The 23,588-nt window shown below is 35.3% G+C and overlaps 1 non-coding gene across 1 annotated transcript; it reads right to left on the bottom strand.

The window, feature by feature from the left end:
• Nucleotides 1-20,522: 20,522 nt before the first annotated feature.
• LOC130846868 (U6 spliceosomal RNA) lies at nucleotides 20,523-20,629 on the bottom strand. Its single transcript, XR_009051663.1, has one exon. It is a non-coding gene; the product is annotated as a U6 spliceosomal RNA (small nuclear RNA).
• Between the last annotated feature and the right edge of the window lie 2,959 nt (nucleotides 20,630-23,588).

Below are 23,588 nucleotides of genomic sequence, written 5' to 3'. Positions count from 1 at the left end.
TTATAATCATTAATAACTTACTAAACTAGGTATTTTTCTCGTTTTACATAATAACATCATTGCAAATGTATCATTGAGATTGCAAATGTTAAAGATTATTTTAAGAATTGCCAATTTTTTTGCAATGTACTATAAATAGAACAACAGCTAGTGAAAAAACAATTACATAACAGATGTATATATTCTCAATCCTGCAGGATGAAAAATATCACAGAAAAAGTTCATTAGAAAGATCAGGAAAACTTGAAAACATTAATATGGTATAAATGTAAAGTTTAAAATGGGAAAATAAATCTACATTTTTTAAAACACTAACATGGAAAAATTGAATCTAATTCTCCTATTTGTGTGCATAATGTTGTTTCCCAAAGTATTTCAACAACAACAACAACAAAGGAACAGGGGATAATTTAAAATATATGTTCAGATGGAATACACTTGACTTTTAGTGATGTGATTTTACCATATGTTGTGAAATGTTCAGGTAATATAAATTTAAGATTGCCAGAAATATTTGCATGTTTAGAGAAGTCATATATTTATAATAGAAGTACATGTGTAATCAATGCCCTCATAGACTCAATATTTGGAGTCTTATAATAAAAGGTAAAACTTATCACATGTGAAGTACATTTAATATAGAAATGATACAATTACAAAGCTTTCTGAACTAATTTCTGAACATAATAATTTAACAAAAAAGATTGAGCCAAAGTATCCATTTCAAATATCTGTTTTTCTGTAAAGAGAAATACAATCACATATTAACTTTTTTTTCACAATCTAGTCACATCCTTTTATTTAAAAAATTAGGGTACTGGCAAATAATAAGTACTCACACACAAATTGTAGCTAGAATCCACATTTCCTGACTTTCAGGCAAAAATAAAATTCTATTTCCTAAGCCTTCCTTCCTGAACTTGATAAACCAAACTCAAATTTATCTTATGAATTTTCACATTTATATCCTAAATAATTTTTTTTAATAAACTCATTTATTTATTTATTTGCTGGCTACGTTTGGTCTTCATTGCTGCGCGTGGGCTTTCTCTAGTTGTGGTGAGCGGGGGCTATTCTTCATTGTGGTGCAGGGGTTTCTCATGTGGTGGCTTCTCTTGTTGTGGAACACAGGCTCTAGGTATGCGGGCTTCACTAGTTGTGGCCCATGGGCTCTAGAATGTAGGCTCAATAGTGCTGGAACACAACCTTAGTTACTCCGAGTCATGTGGGACCTTCCTGGGCCAGGGCTCGAACCAGGTTCCCCTGCATTGGCAGGCAGATTCATTTTTTTTTTTTCTATTTTCTATTTTTTTATTTTTTTATTTTTTTAATTTTCTTTATTTATTATTTTAAGGGGTTCACCAAGTTCAATCATCTGTTTTTATACACATATCCCCATATTCCCTGCCTCCCTCGACTCCCCCCCACCCTCCCCGTCCCAGTCCTCTAAGGCATCTTCCATCCTCGAGTTGGACTCCCTTTGTTATACAACAACTTCCCATGGGCTATCTATTTAACAGTTGGTACTATATATATGTCTGTGCTACTCTCTCGCTTCGTCTCAGCTTCCCCTTCACCACCCGCCCCCCCCCAAACCTCGAGTTCTCCAGTCCATTCTCTGCATCTGTGTCCTTGTTCTTGTCTTCTCACTGAGTTCATCAGTACCATTTTTAGATTCTGTATATATGAGTTAGCATACAATATTTGTCTTTCTCTTTCTGACTTACTTCACTCTGTATGACAGACTCTAGTTCTATCCACCTCATTACATATAGCTCCATCTCATCCCTTTTTATGGCTGAGTAATAGCCCATTGTATATGTATGCCACATCTTCTTTATCCATTCATTTGTTGATGGGCATTTCGGTTGCTTCCATGTCCTGGCTATTGTAAATAGTGCTGCAATAAACATTATGGTACATGTTTCTTTTCGGATTATGGTTTTCTTTGGGTATATGCCCAGGAGTGGGATTACTGGATCATATGGTAGTTCTATTTGTAGTTTTTTAAGGAACCTCCAAACTGTTTTCCATAGTGGCTGTACCAACTTACATTCCCACCAACAGTGCAGGAGAGTTCCCTTTTCTCCACACCCTCTCCAACATTTGTTGTTTCCAGATTTTGTGATGATGGCCATTCTGACTGGTGTGAGGTGATACCTCATTGTGGCTTTGACTTGCATTTCTCTGATGATGAGTGATGTTGAGCATCTTTTCATGTGTTTGTTGGCCATCTGTATGTCTTCTTTGGTTAAATGTCTATTTAGGTGTTCTGCCCATTTGTGGATCGGGTTATTTGCTTTTTTGGTATCAAGCTGCATGAACTGCTTGTGTATTTTGGAGGTTAATCCTTTGTCCGTTGTTTCATAAGCAACTATTTTTTCCCATTCTGAGGGTTGCCTTCTAGTCTTGTTTATGGTTTCTTTTGCTGTGCAAAAGCTTTTAAGTTTCATGAGGTCCCATTTGTTTATTCTTGATTTTATTTCCATGATTCTAGGAGGTGGGTCCAAAAGGATCTTGCTTTGATGGCTGTCATAGAGTGTTCTGCCTATGTTTTCCTCCAGGAGTTTTATAGTGTCTGGCCTTACATGTAGGTCTTTAATCCATTTGGAGTTTATTTTTGTGTATGGTGTTAGGAAGTGTTCTAATTTCATTCTTTTCCATGTTGCTGTCCAATTTTCCCAGCACCACTTATTGAAGAGGCTGTCTTTTTTCCATTGTATACTCGTGCCTCCTTTGTCAAAGATAAGGTGCCCATATGTGTTTGGGCTGACTTCTGAGTTCTCTATTCTATTCCATTGATCTTCCTTTCTGTTTTTGTGCCAGTACCATACTGTCTTGATCACTATGGCCTTGTAGTATAGTTTGAAGTCAGGAAGCCTGATTCCACCAACTCCATTTTTCCTTCTCAAGATTGCTTTGGCTATTCGGGGCCTTTTGTGTTTCCATACAAATCATAAGATGTCTTGCTCTAGTTCTGTGAATAATGCCATTGGTAATTTGATTGGGATTGCATTGAATCTGTAAATTGCACTGGGTAGTACAGTCATTTTCACTATGTTGATTCTTCCAATCTAGGAACATGGTATGTCCCGCCACCTTTTTCTGTCTTCTTTGATTTCTTTCATCAGTGTCTTAAAGTTTTCTGCATACAGATCTTTTGCCTCCTTAGGCAGGTTTATTCCTAGGTATTTTATTCTTTTGGTTGCAATGGTGAATGGGAGAGTTTCCTTAATTTCTCTTTCTGCTCTTCTGTTGTTAGTGTATAGGAATGCAAGAGATTTCTGTGCATTAATTTTGTAACCTGCTACTTTACTAAACTCATCAATTAGTGTTAGCAGTTTTCTGGTAGAGTCTTTAGGGTTTTCTATATATAATATCATATCATCTGCAAAGAGTGACAATTTTGCTTCTTCTTTTCCAATTTGGATTCCTTTTATTTCTTTTTCTTCTCTGATTGCTGTGGCTAACACTTCCAAAACTATGTTGAATAAGAATGGTGAGAGTGGACACCCTTGTCTTGTTCCTATTCTTAGTGGGAATTCTTTCAGTTTTTCCCCATTTAGAACAATGTTGGCTTTTGGTTTCTCATATATGGCTTTTATTATGTTGAGGTAATTTCCTTCTATGCCCATTTTCTGGAGAGCTTTTATCATAAATGGATGTTGAACTTTGTCAAAAGCTTTTTCTGCATCTATTGAGATGATCATATGGTTTTTATCCTTCAGTTTGTTGATATGATGTATCACGTTGATTGATTTCTGTATATTGAAGAATCCTTGTATCCCAGGGTTATACCCCACTTGATCATGGTGTATGATTTTTTTAATGTGCTGTTGGAGTCTGTTAGCTAGTATTTTGTTGGGGATTTTTGCATCTATATTCATCAGTGATATTGGTCTGTAATTTTCTTTTTTTGTGACATCTTTGCCTGGTTTTGGTATCAGGGTGATGGTGGCCTCGTAGAATGAGTTTGGGAGTGTTCCACCTTCTGCAATATTTTGGAAGAGTTTGAGAAGGATAGATGTTAGCTCTTCTCTAAATGTTTGATAGAATTTGCCCATGAACCCATCTGGTCCTGGGCTTTTGTGTGTTGGGAGATTTTTAATCACTGCCTCAATTTCCGTACTTGTGATTGGTCTGTTCATGGTTTCTATTTCTTCGTGGTTCAATCTTGGAAGATTGTATTTTTCTAAGAATGTATCCATTTCTTCCAGGTTATCCAATTGATTGGCATATAGTTGCTTGTAGTAGTCTCTCATGATCTTTTGTATTTCTGCGGTGTCCATTGTTACTTCTCCTTTTTCATTTCTAATTCTGTGGATTTGCATCTTCTCCCTTTTTTTCTTCATGAGTCTGGCTAATGGTTTATCAATTTTGTTAATCTTCTCAAAGAACCAGCCTTTAGTTTTATTAGTTTTTGCTATTGCTTCCTTCCTTTCTTTTTCAATTATTTTTGCTCTGATCTTTATGATTTCTTTCCTTCTGCTCCCTTTGGGGTTTCTTTGTTCTTCTTTTTCTAATTGTGTTAGGTGTAAGGTTAGGTTGTTTATTTGATCATTTTCTTGTTTCTTAAGGTAGGACTGTATTGCTATAAACTTCCCTCTTAAAACTGCTTTTGCTGCGTCCAATAGGTTTTGGGTTGTTGTGTTTTCATTGTCGTTTGTTTCTAGATATTTTTTGATTTCCTCTTTGATTTCTTTAGTGATTCCTTGGTTGTTTAAGAGTGAATTGTTTAGCCTCCATGTGTTTGTATTTTTTGCAGTTTTTTCCCTGTAATTGATATCTAGTCTCATGGCATTGTGGTCTGAGAAGATGCTTGATATGATTTCAATTTTCTTGAATTTGCCAAGGTTTGATTTGTGACCCAAGATGTGATCTATCCTGGAGAATGTTCTGTGTGCACTTGAGAAGAAAGTGTATTCTGTCATTTTTGGATGGAATGTGCTATATATATCAATTAAGTCGAGAGGGTCTAATGTGTCATTTAAAGCTTGTGTGTCTTTATTTATTTTCTGTTTGGATGATCTGTCCATTGATGTAAGTGGGGTGTTCAAGTCTCCCACTATTATTGTGTTCCTGTCGATGTCCCCTTTTATAGCTGTTAGCATTTGCCTTATGTATTGAGGTGCTCCTATGTTGGGGGCATAGATATTTACCATTGTGATATGTTCTTCTTGAATGGTTCCCTTGATCATTATGTAGTGTCCTTCCTTGTCTCTTGTAATAGTCTTTACTTTCAAGTCTAAGTTGTCTGATATGAGTATTGCTACTCCAGCTTTCTTTTGACTTCCATTTGCATGGTATATCTTTTTCCATCCCTTTACTTTCAGTCTATATGTATCCCTTGGTCTGAAGTGTGTTTCTTGTAGGCAGCATATAGAAAGGTCTTGTTTTTGTGTCCATTCAGCCAGTCTGTGTCTATTGGTTGGAGCACTTAATCCATTTACATTTAAGGTGATTATTGACATATGTGTTCCAATTACCATTTTCTTAATTGTTTTGGGTTTGTATTTGTAGGTGTTTTCCTTTTCTTGTGTTTCCTACTTAGAGAAGTTCCTTTAGCACTTGTTGTAAGGCTGGTTTGGTGGTGCTGAATTCTCTTAACTTTTGCTTGTCTGGAAAGCTTTTGATTTCTCCCTCAAATCTGAATGAGATTCTTGCTGGGTAGAGTATTCTTAGCTGTAGGTTTCTCTCTTTCAGGACTTTCAGTATATCCTGCCATTCCCTTCTTGCCTGCAGAGTTTCTGTAGAAAGGTCAGCTGTTATCCTTATGGGTTTTCCCTTATATGTTATTTGTTGCTTTTCTCTTGCTGCTTTTAATATTTTTTCTTTGTGTTTAATTGTCGTTAGTTTTGATTAATATGTGCCTCGGTGTATTTCTCCTTGGGTTTATTCTGTATGGGACTCTCTGTGCTTCTTGGACTTGGTTAATTATTTCCTTTCCCATGTTGGGGTAGTTTTCCAGTATATCCTCTTCAAATATTTTCTCAGACCCTTTCTTTTCTTCTTCTTCTTCTGGAATGCCTATAATTTGAATGTTGGTGTGCTTAATGTTATCACTGAGGTCTCTGAGACTGTCTTCTATTCTTTTTATTCTTTTTTCTTTTTCCTGCTCTGTGGCAGTTATTTCCCCCATTCTATCTTCCAACTCACTTATTCGTTCTTCTGCCTCAGTCATTCTGCTGGTTATAGCATCTAGAGTGTTTTTAATTTTAGTTATTTTGTCATCCATTGCTGTTTTTTTTCTGAGTTCTTATGAACTGTCTTGTACTTTCTCTATTTTGTTATCAAGATTTTGTATCATTTCTACTATCATTACTCTGAATTCTTTTTCAGGCATATTTCCTATTTCCTCTTCATTTATTTGGTCTTGTGGGTTTTTTTCCTGCTCCTTTGCCTGCATGGTGTTTCTTTGTTTCCTCATGGTTGTCCAAACTTTTGGGATTGCTTGTCCTGGCGATAGAGTTGTTTATAGAAGACTGTCCAAGCCTCAGACTAATGTCCAAGTGTTGGGTTAAACAAATATTAAGTCTAGGAAACACATGCATGTATAAGACACACAATTACTGAATCCATTAAGACGTAAGGCTCTGGAAAGACCTGACAGAAGAACCCCAGTATGCTATCAGATATTCAAAGAGAAACCCAACAGAAATTGACAGCTGAAGCAGAACAAATCTCAGACAAAAGCAAAAACAAGCAAACAAACAAATAACACCTTACACATACAAACACTAATCCAGGGAGATTTTGTAAGCTAGGATCAAATATAAAAAAGAGTTAGAGTACCACCAGGCAGAATGGAGATTCTCAGTATGAAATTAGACAATTGTTCTAAGAACTAAGATAAAGAAAAAAACCTAATATTAAATACCAAGGCAGTGTGTCATCTGGAGAATAGAGCAAGGAGTCTGAGCAGATCGATAGTGTTGCTTATAAGTATGTTAAGATAAAATAAACTAAAAATGGATGGAAGATAGGGGAACAGGAGAGCGTAGTGTGATTGGAATTATGCAAATACAAAGAAAGGAATAGAAATGTATAAAAGATAGGGATGAAAAGAAAGTATGAGAAATATATTGTCCGCACTACCAAAAACTTAGCTAGAAATAGAAGTATATAAAAAGGCAAAAAAATAAAAATAGAATAAAAAATAGCATTAAAGAATTATGTTATAAAACTTGTAGATCCCTTAGGACTAAGATCATAATTAATAAAGGAAAAAAGAAATAAAAAATCCAGAACTGATCCCAGAATGGACCAGTTCAATAGGATTGATACTAATATTTCTGTTTCTTGTAGGTGTCCTTCTACTGGCCTTTGGTTTTTTCGCGTTATTCTGTGACCAGCAGAGCTTCCTTTATTGTTGGTTTGTAAGCATTGGTGTGTGGGGAGGGAGAGGGTACAATAGTGGCTACTTTCCCTGGGTGTGAGTGAGTGGTGGTGTACTGTTGTTTCATTCGGCCTTGGAGGTGCCTGTTGCAGAGGGACGCCGGTGGCTCAGGTGTAAACAGAAAGTCTCAGAGTTGGGCCTCTCTAGGGTTGTTTTTATTTGTTTTTTCTCAGCAGTCTCCCTGCTGCCGCAGTTCCAAGGGGTTTTAATCTAGCCCCGCCCGAGTGCCTGAGGGTACTTGTTATCCCTGAGCACCTTAGGTGGCCCACAGGGTGTCTCTCCACTGCCTGTTGCAGAGGCGCTGAGAGAGAGAGAGAGAGAGAGAGAGAGAGAGAGAGAGAGAGAGAGAGGCTATGCCCACGGCTCCTCCCCCCCACCCTTGAGCCTGCAGCATCCATCTGCCATCATGGCTGGGCAGCTCTCAGGGGCAGGCACTCCTCGCCGCGGATCTCTTCCCTCCTGTCCTCTTGGTCTGTCACCTCACTGACAACAATTTTTCTCACCCTGAACCAGCTCTCTGGTTCCCACACTCCCACTCCCGGACCCTCTGTTCAGCTGTGAATCGACATCTCAGTCTGGGAACGCTGAGCTGCGGTGTGGACCCTGCGTGTGTTTCTCACTCCCTCCCATCTGCCACAGCTCTGCCGCTTCACCCTCTTTGAGCCATCGTAGATGCCTCCCTACCAGTTATGTCAGGATCCTTGCGGTCCTTTCTGGTGTCTGAGGTCATCTGCTGGTGTTCAGCTGGTTCTCTGTGGGAATTATTGCATCTTTTGGTGCATTCCCAATGCATCTGTGAAGAGGGATGCATTCCACATCCCTCTACTTCGCACCCATCTTTTTCCCCCTGCAGGCAGATTCTTAACCACTGCACCACCAGGGAAGTCCTGTATCCTAAATATTAGATGCCGTTGGTTTTAGAATGACCTGTTGTCACAAACAGAAGACATAATTATGACAACAATTTTAGGATTTCTGGTCTAGAATGGATTATATTGATCCTTTAGAATTAAATAGAAATGGGGAGAAGGTATTGGAAGAATGTCAAATGGCATTAAAAACACTTTTTTTCCCCAGCACAGTGTGTATGTCAGACTTAGTGGAAATATGTAATATATATCATCCTATTTTTTTCCAAGTTTCCACAAATAAAGTGAAATTAAGAAATGTGTATTTATTCTCTCATAGTACAGGAAGCCAGAAGTCCATCAGTCTCAAGGGCATTGGCAGTTGTATTTCCCTCTGGAGACTCTGAGGACATGATTGTAGGACAGCAGGATAGTCATGTCCTTAAACCCCATCCAACCAGCATATTTGATGGTAGACTATCCTTTGTCTAGAAATGAGGCATTCAGTTTGAACCATTTTCAAGGCACTGCTGGTGTTGGAGGGTTGCCTGCAGAGGTGGGGGGCAGCTGTGGCTCACCATGGTAACAGGGATACTGGCAGCAGGGGTTCTGGGAAGTCATATATTAACTTTTAATAGTATTTTTACATTTAACAAATATTGAATACATATTGCCATATTATATATTGACAATATAAATGCTTTCTAATATTCAAACAAATATTTGGAGGACTTTAGTTCTAAGATTGAGTTACACCATTCTTCCCAGGTCCTCCCTCTTATGACTAGAAAATCCTGGACATAACTGCACACATAAGCAAAGTAAGACTCTTAATGGTGGAAAAAAACAAGGCAGACTTCCTAGAGACTTTGGGAGTTGACCAGGCACAAGACAGTGAGTTCCTTGGATTACCTTATTGTCTTCCTTATGTGCCAAAAAACTCCAGCCTAGCCACCAATAAACACAGAAAAACTCCAAGAAAAGCCTTTACTTTCTAATCAATGGAGGGGGAAAAGTGTAGTCCTAACCACAGCAATCAGAAAAGAAAAAGAAATAAAAGGAATCCAAATTGGAAAGGAAGAAGTAAAACTGTCACTGTTTGTAGATGACATGATAATATATGTAGAAAATCCTAAAGATATTACCAGAAAACTATTAGAGCTTGTCAATGAATTTGGTAGAGTTATAGGATACAAAATTAACACACAAAAATCTGTTGCATTTCCATAAACTAACAATGAAAGAGCAGAAAGAGTTATTAAAGAAACAGTCCCATTTACCATCATATCAAAAAGAATAATATACCTAGAAATATGCCTACCTAAGGAAACAAAAGATATGTACTCCAAAAACTATAAGATGCTGATGAAAGAAATCGAAAACAATACAAACAGATGAAAAGATATACCATGTTCTTGGGTTGGAAGAAAAACTACTGTCAAAATGGCTAGATTACCCAAGGCAATCTACAGATTCAATGCAATCTCTATCAAATTACCAATAGCATTTTTCACAGAACTAGAACAAAAAAAATCGTAAAATTTTTATGGAGTCACAAAAGACCCTGAATAGCCAAAGAAATCTTTTTTTTTTAATTAATTAATTAATTTATTGGCTGTGTTGCATCTTTGTTGCTTTGTGCAGTCTTTCTCTAGTTGTAGCAAGCAGGGGCTACACTTCTTTGTGGTGTGCAGGCTTCTCATTGCAGTGGCTTCTCTTGTTGCAGAGCATGGGATCTAGGTACATGGGCTTCAGTAGTTGTGGCTTGCAGAGTCCAGAGCATAGGCTCAGTAGTTGTGGCACACGGGTTTAGTTGCTCTGTGGCATGTGGAATCTTCATGGACCAGGGATCAAATCTGTGTCCCCTGTATTGGCAGGCAGATTCTTAACCACTGTGCTACCAGAGAAGTCCATCAATCTTGAGAAAGAAAAACAGCTGGAGGAATCAGGCTCCCTGACTTCAGAGTATACTACAAAGCTATAGTCATCAAAATATTATAGTACTGGCACAAAAACAGAAATATGGATCAATCAAACAGGACAGAAGTCCAGAAATAAACCCACACACCTGTGGCTAATTAGTCTATGACAGAGGAGGCAAGAATATACAATGGAGGAAAGACAGTCTCTTCAATAAATATTGCTGGGAAAACTGGACAGCTACATGTAACAAAATGAAATTAGAACACTCCCTAACAGTATACACAAAAATAAACTCAAAATGGATTAAAGACCTAAATGTAAGGCCAGACACTATAAAACTCTTAGAGGAAAACATAGGCAGACCATTCTTTAAAATAAATCACAGCAAGATCTTTTTTGATTCACCTCCTAGAGTAATGAAAATAAAAACAAAAATAAACAATGGGACCTAATTAAACAAAAGCTTTTGCACAGCAAATGAAATCATAAACAAGGTGAAAAGGGAACCCTTTGAATGGGAGAAAATATTTGCCAACAAAGCAGCTGACAGGGGATTAATCTCCAAAATATACAAACAGCTCATGCAGCTTAATACCAAAGAAAGAAAGAAAGAAAGAAAGAAAGAAAGAAAGAAAGAAAGAAAGAAAGAAAGAAAGAAAGAAAGAAAGAAAGAAAGAAAGAAAGAAAGAAAGAAAGAAGGAAGGAAGGAAGGAAGGAAGGAAGGAAGGAAGGAAGGGAGAAAGAAAGAAGGAAGGAAGGAAAGAGAGAAAGAAAGAAGGAAAGAGAGAGAGAGAGAGGGATGGAGGGAGGGAGGGAGGAAGGAAGGAAGGGAGGAAGGAAGGAAGGAAGGAAGGAAGAAAAAATGGGCGGAAGACCTAAATAGACATTTCTCCAAAGAAGACATACAGATGACCAAGAGACACATGAAAAGATGCTAAATATCACTAATAAAAAGGAACGAATTTTTGTCATTTGCAGATATGTGAATAGACCTAGAGACTGTCATACAAAGTGAAGTAAGTTAGAAAGAGAAAAACAAGTATCATATATTAACACATATATGTGCAATCTAGAAAAATAGTACAGATGAACCTATTTACAAAGCAGAAATAGAGACACAGAAGTAGAGAATAAACATTGGACACCAACGGCGGTGAAGGAGGGAGGGATAAACTGGGAGATTGGGATTGACATATATACACTACTATGTATAAAATAGATAACTAATGGGAACCTACTGTATAGTACAGGGGAAAAAATAAAGTACAATCTGTTTGCAGGACATATATGAAGTTGAACTTAAAAATATATTCTAATATACAGTAGGTGCACACAAATACTGTTTGATTCCACTTATGCGAGGTACACAGGATAAAATTGATAGTCAGAAAGTACATTGGTAGATGCCAGGGGGCAAGGGGTGGGGGTGTGGGAAGGAGGAATGGGGCATTAGTGTTTAATGAGTTCAGAGTTTCAGTTTAGGAAGGTGAAAAATTCGGGAGATGGATGATGGTGAGAGTTGCAGAACAATGCGAATGTACTTAGTGCCACTGAGCTGTATAGTTAAATGTGGTTAAAATAGTATGTTTTATATTATGTGACTTTTACCACAGTTAAAGAAAAACATTAGAAGTATATATATATATAAACCTTAGACCTTAACTCAAAATTGATCATGAACTTAAATGCAAAATATAAAAATGTAAAACTAAAAACATTTTAGTAAAAATAGGAAAAATATTCATAATCTAGGACTAGACGAAGTTCGTAACTTGACAGAAAAATTAATATTCATTAAAAGGGAGAAATTATAAATTTGACCTCATCAAAACTAAAAGTTTTGCTCTGAAAAAGATTCTAAAGAGGATGAAAATGCAAGCTACAGAGAGAGAGAAAATATTTGCAAACCACATATTTGACAAAGCACTAGTATTATAATAAAAAGAGTTCTAAAAACTCTGTAGTAAAAATACCAAACAAACCAATTAGAGAATAAGCAAAAGATATGAACACCATTTCACTAAAAAGGATGTATACATGCAAATTAAGACCACAGTGAGATATAATTACACACTTATAATGGCTAAAAAAGAAAACAGTGAAAATAGCAAATGCTGGTAAGGGTATTGAGAAATTGGGCTACTCATATATTGCTGGTGGGAATAAAAGTGGTATAGACACTCTGAATAATGGTTTGGCAATTTCTCAATAGAAAATGTTCCATAAGAAAATAAAAAATAAAATAATTTATAATAGTACTATATCTGTAAAAATTAAAACCAGTGGTCAAAAATTGTGTATTAATTATCTGAACATTAAGAAAGATCATAGGGCTTCCTAGGTGGTGCAGTGGTTAAGAATCTGCCTGCCAATGCAGGGGACATGAGTTTGATCCCTGCTCCAGGAAGATCCCACCTGCCGTAGAGCAACTAAGCCTGTGAGCCACAACTATTGAGCCCATGTGCCGCAACTACTGAAGCCCACGCACCTAGAGCCCATGATCCACAACAAGAGAAGCCATAGCAATGAGGAGCCCACACATGGCAATGAAGTGTAGCCCCCGCTCACTGCAACTAGAGAAAGCCAGTGTACTGCAACAAAGACTCAACACAGCCAATAAATAAATAAATAATCATAAACAGAATGCACATATTCCTATATTTTAATCAGTTTCATGGCTCTAATTTTTCTAATAAAGGTAGTATTTTCTTCAATATAGATTTTTTCCTAGAGTTGCCTAAAAAAAATCTTTCCTAATATTGTATATTTTATTGAGTAAATTTAAAGTTGTTTACTAAAAAAGAACTTACTACCTCCTGTAACTAAGTCAATGTTATATTGTCTAATAGGTAACTAGATCATTAAGAATAAAGAGTCCATAAGTGCCCTCTCACCTATACAGAAAGTTGATTTTTGTCAAATGCTCTAAGATATTCCCACTGGAATGGAAATTTTTTTCAACAAGTTCTACTCTTACCACTGTATATTCATATGAGAAAAATGTTTCTCTTGGCACTTACTTCAGAACATACACAGATATCTGAGATGGATCATAGTCATAAACATAAAGTCTAAGTGTGTATGCCTTTTTTTGTTTTCAAGTAAACATTGAAAAATATTTTCTCACTGTTGTTATAGGGAAAATTTCTTTGATATGACAAAAAGTAAGTATAAAAGAAATTATATATAAAATATGACTATATTTTATATAAAAATAATATAAAAGAAAAATAAATTGATCTTCATCAGAGTAAATGTTTTGCTCATCAGAAACACTAAGAAAATGAAAAAGCAAGCCATAGACTTAAGGAACATATTCTCAATACATATAATATCTCAAAAAGGACTTGATTCCATACTACATGAAGACTATATAGAAATTAATGATCAACAGTCCAGTTTTAAAAAGGACATGAATAAATATTTCACAGAAAAAAGTAGTTGAAGTATAGTTTGCTTCCTAGGAATTTAATGAATTCCTAGGATAAATGAATAATTATGTCCTTTCAAAGACTTGTATGTGAATGTACAAATGTATGAAAGTCTTTACAACCATGTACTAATGTTCACAGTAATTCTATTCATAATATTCCAAATATAGAAACAATCTAAATATCCTCTCAATGCCAATCTCAGCGTAGGGAAAGATTTCTTTAACAGTGCAAAATAGCAATAACAAAGAGAGAAAATTATCAACTGGATTTTACCAAAATTAAACTGTTCTGCATTTCCATACTACTGATGTTGAGCATAATCTTTTTATGTACAAATTGGCTGCATCAATAAATATCATGGAAATATAAATTAGAAAGAAAATTAAGTAGTACTTCATATTTAAAAGAAAAAAAAGGATTTAGAAAAACTGGAACTCCTGAATTTCTGTTGGGAATGTAAAATAACATGACTACTTTGAAAACCAGTTTGACAGATTTTTTACAATTAAACATAAACTGGCCTCTGGACCCATTATTTTCAATTATGTTAAATGAAAGGCCATTAGTTTTTACTGATGTTAAATGAAAGCTTGTGTTATGTAGTTATGTATGTCAGTGTTCATATCATCTTAACTCATAACACCTTAAAATGGAAATAATGCAAATGTTTCTTATTAATAGGAGAGTAGGTAAGAAATCTGTGGCACATTATTACAATGGAATACAACACAGCTTTAAAAACAAACTGTTGATAAGTGCAACATGGATGAATCTTGAACAAAATAGATTATGCATATACATACTGAATGCTTTCTTTTGTGAATTTCAAGATGAGGAAAAACTAATCTATGATCTTAGAGATTAGAACAGTGATTGTCTGTGGGAGTGGGAATTGACTGGAAGGGAGCATAAGGAAACTCAGGGAGATAACAGCAATGTTCAATATCTTGACTAGATTGGTGATTACTTAAGTATATACATTTGTCAAAACTCACCAAACTCTCAACTACAATTTGCATATTTTAGTTTACGTAAATTATGCCATGACTAAAATAACTATTGAAAAATACTGTTATTTGCTAAATCTTGCAACATTCATGTTATTTGTAAGTGGTGTAATTTCTTTTCTTACTCTAATGAATATTTGGTTTACATCTAATTTTGTATTGTAATTTTTTTATTCTTTCTCTGAAAGATGGCCTCATAATTATATAAGCTTTAAGCCCCAGAAAACTAAACACATAGTGAATGCAAATTTATTCTACAAATGTGCTTCTTTCAAGCCTTCTCTCCTCCTTTCTTATTGAATCAACTTAGTCACTATTAGGAATTTTCATTTAATTTGCTTCACCTTTATTCCTCAAATTTGATCATTCTCACATATATCTTACTCATCTAATGGAGTCGCTTTTATGAAACTTTCTTTAATAACCCAGAAAAATGTGTTTTAGTCTCTTTTCTTATATTTTCTTTAACATATATCATTTTTTATTTGACCATAATTATACATATTAGCCACTCTATCTCTCCCACTATACTGTGGATTCTTTGAGGACAGGAACCAGGAACCCTCTTTTCATTCTCCTTTGACACTTCCAAGTACCATCACTGACATCTACTTCATCTTCCCAAAGCAACTTCTCCAGTTCTTCAGAGTTGTCTACCATGCACTAGAATGTGGTGCAAATATCAGTAAATCACTACTTTCACCTTAGTCTTTTCTCTTGCAGTCAAATCTTTAGAATTATCTCTATACTCATGGATTCTCAAACAACTTAGATTCACAATTTATGGACTGCTTTATGAATGTACGCATGAAGTAGAGACTGAAAAAAAAGTGGGAATTCAAGCAAATAAGTTAAGAGGGGCATTCAGGATAAAGGATATGTTTTGTGTAAAGGTTGGAAATAAGAAACACAGGTGGGTTTAAGAAAGTAAATGTGATTTATGGCTAGAATTCAGGAGGTTTTAGTAGACAGGTGAAAATTTATGGTCAGAACTTTAGTGGCTTTACATACAACGAAAAAGGGTTTGGGTACCATCCTGGGAATTTTCATTTAGCATATTGGTAAGAGTCAGTTAAAAAATATTTATTGAATATGTACTAAAGAGTTGATCTCTATGTCCATGGAACTCAGCATTTAGTGGAAAAGACATATATTAAGTAAATAATAAAAATATAATTAATAAAATTATTTTAAGCATGTAATTGATGTGGGAAAATATTCATAACATTTCATGGGTATGCTTGTTAAAACCTAGGCTTGTGGGTCAAAAAAAGACACCATATTTCCTTTGCTGAGCACTATTTTCACAGCATCTATAACTATGTTTGGTGCATAAAGATGCTCATCAATTTTTGCATGAATTAGCAGATGAATACTTGAACTCTATCAAATGAGTTTAGTTTAGTTAAAAAGATGAATAAGACTTAAATAGATAAGTATTTATCTAGGAGGAAAAAAAGCCTACACGTATAAAAGCCTAGGACCTTGAGAGAGTCTGGTATGCCCAAGAACCTGAGAAAAATCCAATAGAGCAGGGGTCAAGAAGCCAACATATAGGACATTAGAGATGAGGCTGAATAAGGAGGTAGAATCTGTACCATACAGAATATTATAATCTATGTTAAAGATTCTGAAATTATTCCAAGGCAGTGGGAAATCCTTGGTTAGTTTGTATCAGGGGAATTATGAAATTATTTTACAATTTTAAGAGATAGTTTTAGTGCCATTGTGGAGACACAACATGTAAAGTTTGGAAAGTACTCACGAGTAGATGAATAGATGTGAAGATATCAGTGTCTATTTGTGCAGTTGAGGAAATAAATTATTAAAGTAGGGACTTGGGGTGTAGCAATGAGGATAGAAAACAATGGTTGGATTGGGGATTCTTTAGGAAGTAGGATCAAAGGTATCAGGGGATTGCTGAGTGAGTGAAATTTGGAAGGAGCTAAGGATAATTAATGGGAATATACACTGAGAAATTAGGTGAATGGAAGTTTAGCAGAGTTGCAGAAGAAGATGCATATTTCATTGTTTTTTTTTTTTTTATTGAGTCACACATGTTTTCCTTTTTTCATGGAAAGGCATTTTATTTTAAATACAGCAGTGTGTAGATGTCAATGCCAAACTCCCAATCTATCCCTCCCAACCATCCCCCCGGTAACCATAATTTCGTTCTCTGAGTCTGTGAGTCTGTTTCTGTTTTGTAAATAACTTCATTTGATCTTTTTTTTAGATTTCATTTATAAGTGATATTATATGATATGTGTCTTTCTCTGTCTGACTTACTTCACTTAGTATGATAATCTCCAGGTCCATCCATGTGGCTACAAATGGCATTATTTCCTTCTTTTTAACAGCTGAGTAATATTCCATTGTTTACATGTACCACATCTTCTTTATGCATTCATCTGTCAATGGACATTTAGGTTGCTTGCATGTCTTGGCTATTGTAAACAGTGCTGCAGTGAAAATTGGGGTGCAAGTATCCTTTTGAATCATGTTTTACTCCAGATATATGCCCAAGAATGGGGTTGTTGGATCATAGGGTAGCTCCATTTTTAGTTTATTAAGGAACCTCCATCCTGTTCTCCATTGTGGCTGTACCAATTTACATTTCCATTAGCAATTTGGAGGGTTCCCTTTTCTCCACATCCTCTCCAGCATTTATTGTTTGCAGATCTTTCAATGATGGCCATTCTGACTGATGTGAGGTGATAACTCATTGTAGTTTTGATTTGCATTTCTCTAATCATTACTGATGTTGAGAATCTTCTCATGTGCCTGTTGGCCATCTGTATGTCTTTGGTGAAATGTCTATTTAGATCTTCTGCCCATTTTTGGATTGGGTTTTTGGTTTTTTTTTTTTTTAATATATTGAGCTATGTGAGCTCTTTATAAATTTTGAAGATGAATTCTCTGTAAGTTGCATCATTTGCAAATATTTTCTCCCATTCTGTGGGCCAATAACACCAATAAAAATAAGTGCAAAAATCCTCAACCAAATACTAGCAATCCAAATCCAACAATACATTAAAAGGATCATACACCATGATCAAGTGGGGTTTATCCCAGGGATGCAAGGATTTTTCAACATCTGCAAATCAGTGGGTGTGATACACCGCATCGACAAATTGAAGAATAAAAACCATATGATCATCTCAGTAGATGCAGAAAAAGCTTTTGACAAAATTCAACACCAATTTATGATAAAAACTCTCCAGAAAGTGCGAATAGAGAGAACATACCTCAACATAATAAAGGTCATATATGACAAACCTACAACTAACATCATACTGAAAAGTGAAAAGCTGAAAGCATTTCCTCTAAGATCAGGACAAGACAGGAATGTTCACTCTCACCCCATTTATTCAACATAGTTTTGGAAGTCCTAGCCACAGCAATCAGAGAAGAAAAAGAAATAAAAAGAATCCGAATTGAAAAAGAAGTAAAACTGTCACTGTTTGCAGATAACATAATACTATACATAGAAAATCCTAAAGATGTTACCAGAAAACTACTAGAGCTCATCAATGAATTTGGTAAAGTTGCAGGATACAAAACTAATACACAGAAATATGTTGCATTTCTATCCACCAACAATAAAAGTTCAAAAAGAGAAATTAAAGAAACAATCCCATTTGCCATCACATCAAAAATAATAAAATACCTAGGAATATGCCTACCTGAGGAGACAAAAGAGCTGTACTCCAAAAACTATAAGACGCTGATGAAAGAAATCAAAGCAACACAAATAGATGGAAAGATATACCATGTTCTTGGATTAGAAGAATCAATATTGTCAAAATGACTAGATTACCCAAGGCAATCTACAGATTCAATGCAATCCCTATCAATTACCAATGGCATTTTTTACAGAACTAGAAAAAAATTTTTTTTAATTTTTGTAGAGACACAAAAGACCCTGAATAGCCAAAACAATCTTGAGAAAGGAAAACAGCGGGGGAGTAATCAGGCTCCCTGACTTCAGACTGTACTACAAAGCTACAGTGATCAAAACAGTATGGAACTGGCACAAAAACAAAAATATAGATCAACTGAAGAGGATAGAAAGTCCAGAAATAAACCCAGGCACAAATGGGCAACTAATCTATGACAAATGAGGCCAGAATAGACAATGGAGGAAAGATAGTCTTTTCAATAAATGATGCTGGGAAAACTGGACAGCTACATGTAAAAGAATGAAAGTAGAACATTCTCTAACACCACACACAAAAATAAACTCAAAATGTATTAAAGAATAATGAAAATAAAAATAAACAAATGGATCTAATTAAACTTAAAAGCTTTTGCACAGCAAAGGAAACCATAAACAAAACAAAAAGACAACCCTCAGAATGGGAGAAAATATTTGCAAAGCAACTGACCAGGGATTAATGTCCAAAAGGTACAAACTGCTCATGCAGCTCAATATCAAAAAAATAAACAACCCAATCAAAAAATGGGCAGATCTAAATAGACATCTCTGCAAAGAAGACATCTCTCTTTCATGTGCAAAGAAGCACATGAAAACATGCTCAACATCAGTAATTATTAGAGAAATGCAAATCAAAACTACAATGAAGTTTTACCTCACACCAGTCAGAATGGCCATCATCAAAAAATCTACAAACAATAAATGCTGGAGAGGGTGTGAAGAAAAGGGAACCCTCCAAACTGCTGATGGAAATGTAAATTAGTACAGCCACTATGTAGAACAGTATGGAGGCTTCTAAAAAAAACTAAAAATAGAACTATCATATGACCTAGCAATCCCTCTCCTAGGCTTATAGCCAGAGAAGACCATAATTTAAAATGATACATGCACCCCAGTGTTCAATGCAGCACTGTTTACAATAGCCAGGACATGGAAGCAACCTAAATGTCCACCAACAGAGGAATGGATAAAGAAGATGTGGTACTTATATGCAATGGAATATTACTCAGTCATATAAAAGAAGAAAGTAATGCCATTTGTAGCAACATGGATGAACCTAGAGAATGTCATACTGAGTAATGTAAATCAGACACAGAAAGACAAATATCATATGATATCTCATATGTAGAATCTTACAAAAGGGTACAAATGAGCTTAGTTATAAAACAGAAGTAGAGTCACAGATGTAAAACACCAATTTATGGTTACCAAGGGATAAGAGGGGGGAGGAATAAATTGGGAGAATGAGATTGAAATATATACACTACTATATATTAAATAGATAACTAATAAGAACCTACTGTACAGCACAGGAAACTCTACCCAATACTCTGTAATGGCTTATATGGGAAACGAATCTAAAACAAGAGTGAATATATGTATATGTATAACTGATTTAATTTGCTGTACACTTGAAACTAACACAATATTTTATTATTTTTTTAATTTTATTTATTTATTTATTATTTTTTGGGGGGTACACCAAGTTCAATCACCTGTTTTTATACACATATCCCCGTATTCCCTCCCTTCCTTGGCTCCCCCCCCCGAGTCCCCCCCAGCCTCCCTGCCCCAGTCCTCTAAGGCATCTTCCATCATCGAGTTGGACTCCCTTTGTTATACAGCAAATTCCCACTGACTATCTATTTTACAGTTGGTAGTATATATATGTCTGTGCTACTCTCTCGCTTCGTCTCAGCTTCCCCTTCACCCCCCGCCCCCTCCCATACCTCGAGTTCTCCAGTCCATTCTCTGCACCTCCGTCCTTGTTCTTGTCACTGAGTTCATCAATACCATTTTTAGATTCCATATATGTGAGTTAGCATACAATATTTGTCTTTCTCTTTCTGACTTACTTCACTCTGTATGACAGACTCTAGTTCTATCCACCTCATTACATATTGCTCCATCTCATCCCTTTTTATACCTGAGTAGTATTCCATTGTATATATATGCCACATCTTCTTTATCCATTTATTTAAAAATATGGAACGCTTCATGAATTTGCGTGTCATCCTTGCACAGGGGCCATGCTAATCTTCTCTGTATTGTTCCAATTTTAGTATATGTGCTGCCAAAGCAAGCACTAACACAATATTTTAAATCAACTGTACTCCAATAAAATTTTTTTAAAAAAGAAAAAAGAAACTCCCACACTTAATGAATAGAACCTTAGAAACACAGTTGTGTCAAATGGAAAATATAACGTAACAGAAATGTCAGGGAAAGAAAATATGTTTTCTGGGAAGAAAGAGTGATCAAAGTTCTTTAAAAAGTGTAAGCCTTAAACCCATGTGCAATGACAGTATAATATGGGCTACTCTCGGTCTTGAAAAAAGAAAGAAACATCAACTGGGATTATGATTCTCCCACTTTACATAGTCTCCCATATTTGAGCAGTATTGAAGCAGTCTATAAATGCTTGTTACGTTGGAGCTTCTGTCTTGCCTTTTTGACACAAATTGCTCATTTATTTATTTTTATTTTTGAAGCTCTTTATTGGAGTATAATTGCTTTACACTGTTGTACCAGTTTCTGCTGTACAACAAAGTGAATGACTGTATTTATACATATATCCCCATATCCCCTCCCTCCCGTGACTCCTTCCCACTCTCCCTACTCTTCCCCTCTAAGTCATCACCCATCATCAAGTTGATCTCCCTATATTATGCAGCAGCTTCCCACTAGCTATTTTACATTTGGTAGTGTATATATGTCAATGCTACTCTCTCACTTCGTCCCAGCTTCCCCTTCACCCCCCACCCCGTGTACTCAAGTCTGTTCTCTACATCTGCATCTTTATTCTTGCCCTGTCACTGGGTTCATCAGTACCATTTTTTTTAGATTCCACATATGTAAGTTAGCATATGGTATTTGTTTTATTCATTTTTATGAGTTAAATTATTGTCCTTCATAAGAGACAGTAAAAATGTAAAATATATTGTAACATAAAAATGAGTTAAACATTTCCATTGTTTAAAATTGGCAAATAAAAAATGTAAAGAAAAAAAGCACTCATAATGTAGCACCCTATGAAAACCATATTAATATTTTTCTACATATGTATATATATTCATTATGCTCATGCAGTTAACACATTAATATGTTGTATATACATGAATATAGTTAATATCATGAAGTAGTATATATTTTATCTCGGAATATCTATAGGTTTTATTTATTTACTTAATAATGAAACTGAAATTTTAATATTCACGAAAAGACATAAAGCGCAATATCCTCCTTGAATCAACCATTAACTGTTGAGTGCCACCAAAACTAAATAAATAAAAATAATAACAAGTTATTTTTCACTGATAGAATAAACGTCAATGAGAGTAGTAGCTAGTGTTTCTTAGCTTTCTTTGGGTTTCTGACATTAAGCAATTTGCAGTGAAAAACATACACACACACAATAATTGAGTGTTCATGTGGGACTCTGATCTATATAGAAGTTGTCAATTCATAATGTTTTTAGTAAGTTGATTTGTATTTTGTATCATTGTGTTTTCTATACTATTTATAACTTCAATTGAGAGGTTCTATGCTGTATTCCCCAGGAATGAATTTACTAAAAACTTTAAGAATTGTCTACAAATAAATAAACTTTTAATTGAAAACTGAAGAGCAACAGAGATATAAGAAAAATTGGGGGTTGTTTTATTTTTATTACATTTGTGTTCTGAAGCAAAACTACTTTGACTAGATAGTGCAACTGTAAATAAAAGACAAGTAGTGTCGGACAGAGCAGTTATCAGATAGCGAATGCATCTCAGCACAAAGCTTCATCAATGTTAAAATGCTGGTTCTCCAACAGGGGAATGTGGAGATTTGTTTGCAATATTAAATGTGAAGACTACCCTTGTAAAAGTAGGCCAGGCTACAAAAGAGACACTTTTATGCTTAAAGTTAACAAGAGAAACAATTCTCATGGGCATTGTTTTGTTTACTTGGGTTTAGCTGTTTATTAGGTGTGAACTTTGAAAGATTTATGGGGCTAGCTAGAGGCAGAAGTCATAATGGCTAATGCAACTTCATTCTAGCAAAAGCTGTTTCTCAATTGGGCATAAGATTAAGGTAAAACAAACAAACAAACAAAATGTAGTATGTAAGATATGAGTGTTATGGAACTTTAACCAAAGTTCCTTTATACTCTACTGTGCCCGTTCAGTTCCTTCTCCTCTAAGCATCATTGGCAAATCAAGCCTGCACCAGTTCATTTATTGACTTTATAAGTGATTATAGTGGTTTACACAATTCTTTCTTGACTCACCAAAGGTGAAATTAATAGACAACCTTGACTTACTATTGACCTTTCTTATTTGATCAATGGAATGCAGTCTACCCAGCAATTAAAAAGAATGCTTAGAACATAATAACTCTATACATATTTATTATATAAAATAATAAATAATTCATATTATTAAGAATATTGTCTTTTTCTTCATAGCCTGACTGTGCTGTTAATACATACAAACACACACACAAAATCTGTTTGTGGAGCATGTGACACAGAACATCTCGGTGTGTAAAATCATAATGCAAAGCATTCGCATCTTCATGAAGTTCTTCCTAGGCTCTATGTCACTCCATCTCTTCTCTGTGTTCTGACATGGCTATAGTCCTTTCCTTTTAAATTTCCTTACTATGGCAAATATCTCCATAATTAACATAAGTATATAATCATCTGCCCATTCCCTTTTAAAGCAATTAAATCAAAATAGATTTTTTTAAGACTTTTAGATAAATGAAAAAATAGACAAAAAGGATGTTATAGAACTCTATGTCGAGGAGATGCTTGCTCTGAACAGACTTTCAGTCTGAGCACACTCTGTGTCCCTCTTCCACTCTCAGGCATCCACCAGCATATCCACAGACTTGGTTTCTTCACCTGAAAAGTGAAGCACTGGATAATTTCTGGACTCCATTCTCAGCTTTAAAATTATTCTGAAGTTATTTATATAAAGATGAATTTTAAAAGTCCTTCTCTGGAGGCCTTTGACAATAACATGGTATAAGTATAAACCTTCCTAGAAAAATAGAAGA

The sequence above is a fragment of the Hippopotamus amphibius genome, chromosome 2 (genome assembly GCF_030028045.1).
Source record: "Hippopotamus amphibius kiboko isolate mHipAmp2 chromosome 2, mHipAmp2.hap2, whole genome shotgun sequence".
NCBI classification, from domain to species: Eukaryota; Metazoa; Chordata; class Mammalia; order Artiodactyla; family Hippopotamidae; genus Hippopotamus; species Hippopotamus amphibius.
Note: the sequence above shows the minus strand (reverse complement) of the source record. Positions and strands in the feature narration are given on the sequence as shown.